General features: G+C 37.2%; 1 long non-coding RNA gene across 1 annotated transcript; it reads right to left on the bottom strand.

The window, feature by feature from the left end:
* Positions 1–638: 638 nt before the first annotated feature.
* On the bottom strand, positions 639–7,277 carry LOC125321751. Its single transcript, XR_007201678.1, has 5 exons — positions 7,072–7,277; positions 6,089–6,133; positions 4,477–4,551; positions 1,498–1,627; positions 639–1,165 (listed from the first exon to the last, which is right to left on the bottom strand). It is a non-coding gene; the product is annotated as an uncharacterized LOC125321751 (long non-coding RNA).
* Positions 7,278–10,817: the final 3,540 nt, after the last annotated feature.

Consider the following 10,817-nt stretch of genomic DNA (forward strand, 5'->3'; position numbering starts at 1 on the left):
GACTGAATAGTTCATTCTCACAGCAGAAAAAGAGGTTAAAAAAAAAGTCCTCACCTAACAATTGCTCTTCGACATGGAAAGAATGCTAAAAGACAAGAGATTACACTGGTACATCCCAAAGGATTACTCTAGAGAAAAGAACCTTATTAATGTAACAACAGAAGAGGTCACATTCATTCTAGCAGACCAAATACAGTGATTGAGATACCCTTGCTGTACTGGTTTTTAGCCTAAAAGTAATACTGTTTACTTAAGAGAATAGGTTAGTGTTTGCATTCTCATTTAGAAAAAAAAGTCAAAACAACACTTGCGTTGTTCAGCCTGGAGAAGACTGAGGGGAGACCTCACTGCAGTTACAGCTTCCTCATGAGGGGAAGAGGAGGCGCAGACACTGATCTCCTCTCTGGTGCTCAGTTACTAGACCCAAGGGAATGGCCGGAAGTTGTGTCAGGGGAGATTTAAGTTGGGTATTAGAAAAAGGTTCCTAGAGGGTGGTTGGACACTGGAACAGGCTCCCCAGGAAAGTGGTCACAGCAACAAGCCTGACAGAGTTCAAGAAGCATTTGGAAAATGCTCTTAGGAACACGGTGTGTTTTTTTGGGGCTGTCCTGTGCAAGGCCAGGAGTTGGGCTCTGACGTTCTTTGTGGGTCCCTTTCAGCTCCGGATATTCTATGATTCTATGAAACATCTGATTTTCTGAGCAAGCAATGGCACATGCACACACAACACACACACACACACACACTGTTGAAATCACAGTTTCATTCCATCAAACTGAGTTTTTTATTATCATTAGCATAATTCAACATGAAAACGTACTGACTGAATTATCTGGAAAAACCTGAGCACTTGAAACCATCTTGCTATTGTTTTGAGAAAGCCATATTCCTTACAGCATTGATACCAACGAACAATGACTACCAATACCCATCAAAAAATAAAGTGTGACAGATATCTGCATGCTAGCTAAAAAGGGGCCCGGAGGTCTAGCCATGGTCCCGTCCATGCTACGGCAGTCCCACACCCACAAGTAAAGCAGCCTGATGGAGCTGAGCTCCTCACCCGAGGGAGCTTCCCTCTAAGCTGGTCGAGTAAGTGCCCAGTAGCAGAGGCAAAGAAGTAAAGAGAGGGGACTCTCCGTATGCGTTCCACGCAGGCTTACTCCTGTGAAACGACAGGGACTAAGAGCCAAGTTGGTAGGAGGGTCCAGGGATCTTATACTGGGTACAGAATAGGCGGGGAAAGGGATCACAGCCAATGGGATAGGGGCAAGTAGATGGGGTTGACAGGAAGGGAACCAATGGGAACAACACATAGGAGGGACTTAGGGAAGGATCCAATGGGATGTCGAGGAACGAAGAACTTTCTAAAACTGATACATATTAAAGATGGGAAATGAATATACATAACTTCATACATAAAACAGGGCGGGGAAAACATTAACCAATTGGGAGAAAACATGCAAAAGACAGAACAAGGGAATCATGGGTTCTCACCATGACTGCAAGCTACGTGCTAAACTTCGGTTGCTGACCGCCGCAGCTGGTTGGTTGAGTTCTCCTCAGGAGACAGACTGGCTGGAGCCAGTTGCACCACCACCAAAGTGCCTGGAGTAGCAGTCCTTAACTAGAGAGAAATAAGTAAAATTCAAGTCGTTCATGTTAAGGATTCATTCCTAGATCCAAGAGTTCTAGCATTGTCTTGGTTAATATCTCTCATAACAAAGTTGCCTTAGGGCTAACAAAAAAACCAAAGAGAGTACTAGTGCTAATGCAGCATGGATGATCATTGTAATGCTTGAGATGGTTCACTCTCCGACCGTCTATTTGCTTCATAAGGATTCATGAAAGGAAGAAGAACAACAATCTCTTCTGGCTAAAAATAGTAGAAAAACATAACTAAATACAAGCTACTGAATACTGAGAAACCAGGGAACTATGCTGGCAAAAGTTTCCTTCTGTATCTACGAGAATTAAAGCATGGCTGGAGTCGTCATGGGAACACTGGTTTGTGCAGCCTACCATCTTGGCATTGTTAGGCTGCTTCTCTTTCTTCAGCTTAACTTTGGGGAAACTCTAACAGTGTATGATTAGGATGGAATGTGATTTCTTTTTTCATTTTCTACATTTCCATGATTTCAAAAGTATTTATCTTAGAATAGAAACCATAAAAGAAGAATGTATAAACACTGAAGTTAATTTTGGCTCTAATGAATTCAAATACTTCAATTAGGCAGCACTGAAAACTTTTTATTTTATTTTGACCTTTTTACTTAGTAGTTTTTTCCTGACTACCATGCAATTTAATTAATGTCAATAAAATATAATAATATTTTGCCAGTTTTACTTCAGACCATATGAAAAACCTGTATTTTTATCCCCCACCCTCTCCTACCTCCTGCCTGTCTGTTTTTTTTCTGAATGAAACTGAACACAAAATGTATTTGATAAGAGTAGAATATCTGTATTAATCAAATCATACCATCCAATTATAATTATGGCAATATTTACTAGTTGAATTATACCTCTAATTCTCATAATTACTATTCAGTATGCATTGCACCAAATGTACAGAAGAAATATGGCATTTTTGTTTCATTATATGTGATTCAAGGTATAGGGTTTGTGATAAAACTCAGGGTAATAATTAAATGAGACAACACTGCCTGGAAAAGTTTGTAAATGAGCAGTGCAGAGATTTATGATTTCCACACACATTGCAGATCACTGAAGTAAGATAGATGAATATCCAAAATGTCATACTGTCAGCACTTGACATGTCAAGCCAGAAGAATATGTGAGTATGAAAACTGTAATGCACCTTAGGATCTAAATTATGCTTCATAAAACTGGAGAAAAAAAATCCGAAAATACAATCACTTTCAACCTCTAAGCACTGTTAAATGAGACACACTCCATCTTAATGCTAGGAAAATGTTCTGTCTTATCTCTTGATATATTTACAAGCTTGAATTGGGTAATCTGAGTAGTTCCAGTGAGCATGTAAGAAAAACCCCATGGATTTGAACCCCATGTCATATGAATAATTGATCATAGAAAAAATACAAATAAGTAATTTGTACCTTAAAAAACCCCCAACCAACCAACCAACTAACCAAATTTCCTCCCCAAAAACCAAAAACAAAAAACCCAAACAGACAAAAGAATCCCCCAAGAAAACCCCAAAAGACATTCACTTGTAACTTCCAGGTGAGCTGTAAAGAAACAATTTTCCCCCACCTGTTTTCTTCCCTTGTTCTGAAAGATTTAAGTGATCACACATCTTCATAATTTCTTCTGGTTTTACTCATTTAGCACTTTCTTTGTCTTTGCACACATGAAAGGCTTTGTTCTGTTCCAACAACTTACAAAATAGGAACTTAGCATGTGGAAAGGTGGATGCAAGAGCAGAAGTTACTTCATATCCCTGCCCCAGTGCCAAACAGTATTGAAGATGTAGATGGATTCTCAATATAGGCATAATGAACTTTTATCACATAACCTAATATTAAAATATTTTCCACAAACAGACCTGGACTGCATTTTTGCCTGCATCTGCTTTCACCAGCCAGTGTTTTTCACTTGTTTCAAAGCTGTTTGGCTTCTCATTTCAGCTTTTCCAGACAGCTGGAGTAGTGGGCACTTGATTTTGGCATGAGAATCTCATGAAGATCAACAACCCTAACCTGGGTTAGGGCAGTCCCAGACATGAGTACAGACTGGGAGAAGAAGTCATTGAGAGAAGTCCTAAGGAGAAGGACTTGGGGGTTCTGGTGGACGAAAAGCTGGACATGAGCTGGCAACATGCACTTGCAGCCCAGAAAACCAATTGTGGCCTGGGCTGCACCAAAAGCAGTGAGGCCACCAGGGCAAGGGAGGGGATTCTGCCCCTCTGCTCTGCTCTTGTGAGATCACACCTGGAATGCTGTGTCCAGCTCTGGGATCGCCAGTAAAAGAAAGAAGTGGGACCTATTAGAGCCAGTCTAGAGGGAGGCCACAAAGATGATCAGAGGGCTCAACCACCTCTCCTATGAAAACAGGCTGAGAGTTGGGGTTGTTCAGCCTGGAGAAGGTTGGTTCCAGAGGCACCTCATTTCAATCTTTCAGTACTAAAAGTAAATAAAGAAGAGGGATAGTGACTCTACACACAGGCAGATAGCAACAGGACAAGGGCGAACAATTTTAGTTTAAAAGTGGGGTGATTTAGATTAATGTCAAGGAGAAATTATTCACTGTGAGGGTGGTAGGGCACTGGAACAGGTTTCCCAGAGAAGCTGTGGGTCCCCCATTCCTGGAGTGTCCAAGGTCAGATTGGATGGAGTCCTGAACTCTACCCCAGCTGAAACCAGCACAATGGTGAAGGTAATTAAGCATGTATAATATTTGCCAGAGAGGTTTATGAAGTACCCATCCATAGAGGTATTCAAGGCCCCACTATAAAAGGGCTGAGGATTCTGGCCCTTATTTAGTACTGACCCGATTTTGTGCACAATGCTGGGTTGTGGAACAGAAACCTCCAGAGGACCCTCCCCTCTGTGTTATCGTATGGTCCTGTAAAACGGCAAGAGAAGATGACAGAATATCTAGTCCTGTGATGTTGAGGTATTTCATAATAATATTCTGAATAATATTTTTGAAGTATTGTAGGCAAAATTATACAAACTTTAATGAAATGCACAGTATAGAATAATCTATATAGAAAAAAATGTTTTTTAAGAACATGCAAACAGAATTTTGTAAATCAACTATTTTATCCTCTCCCATTTTAATGTTTGTGTTAACAATTCTCTGCTGGCTTATCACTGACTATTAATATTTTTGGAAAAGAAGACTGTAAGAAAATCAAATTAATTAAAACTTTAGAACAAGATTTCAAAAATGTGCAGTTAAAAAAGAGGGTAAAGAGTGGTCATAAATCCTAAAATACTGATCAGCTTCATCATTTGATAAACTTTTGCAGGACATGAAATGAAAGAATCAGAGATTTCCGTGGAAGGAAAATAAGGAGTATTTTGCAATGTAGAACTGGCTAGGTGACTTTGATATCTGTATTTCCTAACTCTAATTATCTTATCTGTACAATATAATATTCTAATGTGATTGTTACCAGTGAAATATTATTAAGGTTACGAAAATAGCTAAAGCAAGAAAACTTATGTGCAGCAACTTTATGAGATTATAATTATTTATTAATAGTAGTATTTAATTTTATTACAATTCTGCAAGGAAAAAGAGATAAAATCAAATTTATGCAATCTGGAAAAAAATCTGGTTAAGTTTCTGGTCCAAGTATATAATTTAAACAAGCAGGACAGGCACTTGAAAATCAAAAAATGTTCTTTCCAAGACACATCAAAAACCTGCCTAAAGGTATTTAAAGACACTGGACAAATTCCATTATTTGGCAAATAATCTGCCATGAGGCTGTCCAATAGAAATCTCAGCTTTTTCAGGACATCATCCTATTTGAAAATTGCATACCAGTAAATCTTATGTATTTCCTTGGTATTTTTAGAAGGTCTAAACAATTTTTTTATTAAGTATATTTTTGATATCAATCTACTCGAATGATATATATATATGCATATATTTAATGTTTCTTATAAACTATACTTTAAAAAGTGGATAATAATAAAAGATCTATATGCATGCAAATAAAGACATAAAGTCAGTTGAAAGTACCTTACTTCTCAGTTTTGAAATAACTGCATTGCTGTTTGGGCTGAGAGAAGTTAACTGAGAGCATACTGGTTAGGATAGCTTTCATAGAAAACAGATTAAAACACATGTTAAAATAACTAAAATGGATTTCAGAAGCAGAAACTGTATACCTCTGTGGGTGAAGGGCTAGACAGATGCTGAGGTAGGGTTTCTTTGAGTGACATCAGTAACAGTACCTAAAGCTTCCTTTGTGTTTTGCTTAAATTCTAAAAATTCTAGATTATTTATTATGAAAATTTATGTGAGAATTACTTGTCTCTTTAGCAGAGAAATAAAAATATACATATATACATATATGTACAGACACACGTTTACATAAGATATATGCTATTTAAAAATAAGTGTTTCTTTTAAAGAATTCACTCACCCGTCTCCATTTTGAGATGAACTGATAAAATGCAGAAAACATGTCCTTCGTTATTTGACAAAAGAAATTTGAGATAGAATTAGCATACCAAATTAGACACCATTAAGGACACACTCTTTTACAAATTGAATAGATCCAGTTTTAAAATATGCCAAAAATTTTATTAGGAACACTTACTGAATATTTCTTTTGTCAGCTAAATATATTACCTTTAGCACAGTATATTTCAAGTAATTTTGCATTTTAATAACAGACTAGTACCAGTTCAGATCATATTACATTCATACTTCTATTTGCAAAGTGCTAAGACATGCAACAATAATTTGTGTCTCTGTTCCTGTTCTGCAACTTGTCCATATACAATATGCTCCTCTAATGAAAATAAATCACTCGTGATTGGAACCCACTATTTTCTGGGCTTATCAGACTCATGTTCAAGTAATGCTCTCAATGTCTATATGGATACTTGGACATTGTTTCTATTCCATGTACGGTTTGATTTCTAAGTGCATTATTTTTGGTAAAACAGAAGCTTGAGCTATAAATTTCTCGGGAATAGAAGAGCTTCTGCATACCTTTGCATCTCATGCATATGCATTATTTTATTTCTTCTTCCACTATTTCCAATGAGATGCAAAGGTTTTCTGTTAATCTGTACTGTTTGCAGAGCCTAGCACTTGTGCGTTCAGAGGCATTGCTTAATGTGCAAGGGAAACAGAAGCTAAGGTTCAGTCAAATTCTTGCTGCTCTGCAGAGGTGGTGTCTAGGTGTCGAGGAGCTGACAGTGGGGAGAGCTGCAGGGTGGCCTCTGTGTTAAGAGATCAGCATACCCCATGCTGGACACAGCTGATTTCAGCCAGCTCCAGTGGACCCACCACAGGGCACAGCTGAGCCTCTCCACCATCTATGGGCATCTCTGGGAAAACATGGGTAAGAAGTGGCAAAAGATGCAGTGGAGGTGGAAATGAGTGATGAAAACCAACCTGTAGATATCAATGTCAGAGAAGGAGTGGGAAGAGGTGCTACAGATGCAGGAGCAGAAGTTTCACTGGAGCTGGTGGAGACACCTTGGTGAAGCTGGTATATTTCTGCAGCCCTTGGAGAGAACCATGCCCGAGCAGATATTCACACTGCAATCTCTGGAGGATCTCGGTGAAAAGGAGCTGAAGGAGCTGGGTATTTCCTGAAGGAGCTGTGGTCAGTGAAGAGCCCATGCTGCTGCAGGGGAAGTGTGAGAATGAATTAATGGCAGAGAGGACCTATTTTTAACTGATGTAACCACCCCATTCCCCATCCCTCTCAGTGTAGCTTGAGGTGTGGGGAGAGATAGAAGAGTTGGGAATGAAGGAAAGGGATAAAGTCTGAGTGTGAGGGAAAGGCATAATTTTAATTTTTCTTTCCTTTTTTTTTTCTTACTATTCAATTAAATAAATTTTCATCAAGGGACTCCTGTTCTACCTGTGATGGTAATGGGTAAATGATCTCACTGTCTTTACCTGAGCTTCTCTTGTTTGAGGAGGGGGAGTGAGAGAGCAGCTGTGTGGGTGCATGGCAGCCAGGCAAGCTCAATGCACCACAGAAGAGGAAATGGTCGTGTGCATACATTTTGCCTATTTAAAGATTGTGAACAGTCTCTTTCAGCATGGTTATAATTGTGCACGATGAGTTTTTTATGGTTAAGCTTTTCATGCAAAAAAAAATCACCTGTTTTGTATTCACACAGAACTACAAAACTGAGACCTTGTCTTGACTGATTTTTAGCACAGCTCCACTTATCATGAATAATATTTTATCTGATAATCTTAATAAAATTCTACTATTTCATCTAGTCAGTGTAAATGACCTATGTATGTGTGTGTATATATATATGTATATATGTCTTCAGGTGCTTGGTTGTGTGCCAGTATATTACTGAAATCAAATGGAGGTAAGAAAAGCCAACATTACTGTTAGATGGGTGTTTTTTACGGAGTTCTTGATCAAGTTACGAGTAAGGTCAATGAGAGTTTTGTTGCTCATTGAAAAGTTGTAAGAATAGGTAAAATATCTTAGTCTGCATTTGTCACAATAATGCATGTTTACACGTCTATCATTCTTTCTTAATCACAGCTGCCATGCTAAAATGACCTTACACAGCTCCTGTTTTAAATGAAGTTATCATATGCAGCATCGAACATATATATGTTGTTATATTTTTCATACATTAATATGAAATATTATATATTTTTTAATAAATTATTGATTTTCACCTAGTGGGGAATATTTTGTTCATTGGTATTGCTTTTTAATAAGCAATCTTTGAAAATTAGAGACTTTTCTTTGGATACTTTAGGTGGCAGTGGAAACTTTTGTAGCAGGAATACAGCACCCACAATGTTGTGAGAAACACTGGGGAAAGGAATCTGTTTCCAGCTGAAGAAGTCTTATTTTATGAGAATATAAACTGTCTGCTTGTTTCTGATGTTTTGCTTTCAAATTCTTTCTTGAACTAAATGCAAATTGGATAAGTGTGTATATATATATATATATATGTATATACATGCATATATAAGAATAATTCTAACTTCCCTATACATAGTTTCTCATTTTTTTTCAGTGCATTTTCTGTGATATGCTACATATATTTTTCTGAATAGAAATTTACAGGCTATTTTGGATTTAAGAAAATTCAATGCTATTCTTCAGTAGTCAATATAATGTGCTCTGAATGACAAAATTGTAGCATTTATCCTACTCACTACTACATAGAATTTTTTTAATGTACTCAGAGATTCTTCTTCCAAGTGCCATTGTGTATATATTGCCTTTGTACATATGCCTACAGATGCAAAGAGGACAGCATCATGCTTTTAAATTTGAAAAGCGTGGTCCCAAATGAAACAATTTTGCTTTATGCTAAATATGAATTTTTCAAAAGAATCTAGATTTAAAAAGATAAAATATAGAGATACATAATCTAGATGTAGCCCAAGCCTGCTATGCAGCTGCATGACTAAAGCTGTGTTATCTAATGAGGAAGTGAATGTATCTGTATATAATTGTATCACCAGTGACAGTAGAGAACAACCAATTTCACAGGTCTCTCATGAAATATGGTTGTCTTTACTGTAGATAGGATCACTCAGAACTTTGGTTTGGTTCAGAGTTATTCAGTACACTTGCTAATACATTTTTAAAAAGTAATTGTTGACCCTTTTTTGTGAAAGCTGTGACTTTAGAGGGGACTTGGGGATCAAAGTGAATAGTCACATTTTCATTAATTACTTCTGTAAGTTCCTGGATAAGTAAGCTGATGAGCTCATTTTATTAATAACAAGACAGTTTCTGTCTGCACAGTGGTATATTATTTGATCTGTAGAATGACAGCCTTACAATAAATAAAAATTAAAAGGTAACCTCATCCTGGTCTGTGAAGGCTCAAGCACTATTTTTATGGAAGGCCAACAAAAAAAATTTAGCTAGAAAAAAGTCTATAAGAAAGAATCTTTCAGAAAACACAGAGTTCTTTAATCATCCTTTGGTGAACACAATTTCCATCTGCAAAATGTTGCATACCTGTTGATTTCCTATATTTTATCACATCAAGGTACTGGCACTAAACTCACTGAGACATTTTCAGTATCCATACTGAGTAAAATATAAGAATACAATACTGTCAGTATACATAAAAATGTATTTCTTGCTTTACAGTGAAAATACATGTTAAAAATTAATTATTATTCATATTCCATATGAAAATAAGGAAGGTAGTTTAAGGTCAAATAATATAGCTACCTTTGTGAGACCTGCTAAGAACTATTTTCTACACGAGAATCCACTGTGAAGGAGGCCTCCTGCACCAAAGAAAAAGTACACTACAAAGTGCTGGATACATATTAGAAAGTAATCATTAAACCAATAATAATTATTATACAATAGAAGAAATAAGCCTGACAATTTATCATGGAGTCACATTACATTTGTTACCTGAAACAGTGACTGATTGCTTCAGGCTTAATTTGAAAATGTCTGATAGCATCCAGCATGAAGCCTATGTTTTCCTGATTTTTTTTGGCAGATAATGTACCTCTTCATGTCCCTTTCTTGCTGCCCTTAATATCCCTTGATAGCTTCAGGTCCAGGTGAGATTTGGCTTTCTTAACTCAATTACTACCCTCAGAAAATGTTCATTTATTGCCCCTGCCCCCGGTCACCTGACCGTACTTCCAGTATACTTCATTTTGATGTATGAGTTTAGTCAGGAATGCATTGTACATACAGTGGGGCCCCCTGCCACCTTGCCTTGACGTCATGCTCTTCGAGGTAACCTGTTTTTGAGGTGGAAGGAGGTATCATCTAGCTCTCTGGGACTCTATTCTCTCCATGGGTGTATTCTTTGGGATTCTCCCAAGGAGATCGCTTCTCTCCTGAAGTGCAGGGCTGTGACCGTGATTTAGCCCTGCTCTCTCTTCACAGGAACCTGAAGTCCTCTAGGCATTATGTTTTATTTTAGTGTAGAGACATATATTTGATAAAATTTCAGTGACAAAGGAAATACATAAACATCATGAGACATATTTTCTATAATGTGACCATAGGAAGAGTGTTTAATAATATGCAAGAACAGAAATATGTGATATGTATTGCAAAATATAATGTACAGTTAATTAATTATTTAATCTGATTTTTTTGTCAAGATATAAAATACACAGCTGTGAATCAGTACAAATGTACATAGAACTACTTCAAT

Source organism: Corvus hawaiiensis, chromosome 2 (genome assembly GCF_020740725.1).
Source record: "Corvus hawaiiensis isolate bCorHaw1 chromosome 2, bCorHaw1.pri.cur, whole genome shotgun sequence".
In the NCBI taxonomy this organism is placed as follows: domain Eukaryota; kingdom Metazoa; phylum Chordata; class Aves; order Passeriformes; family Corvidae; genus Corvus; species Corvus hawaiiensis.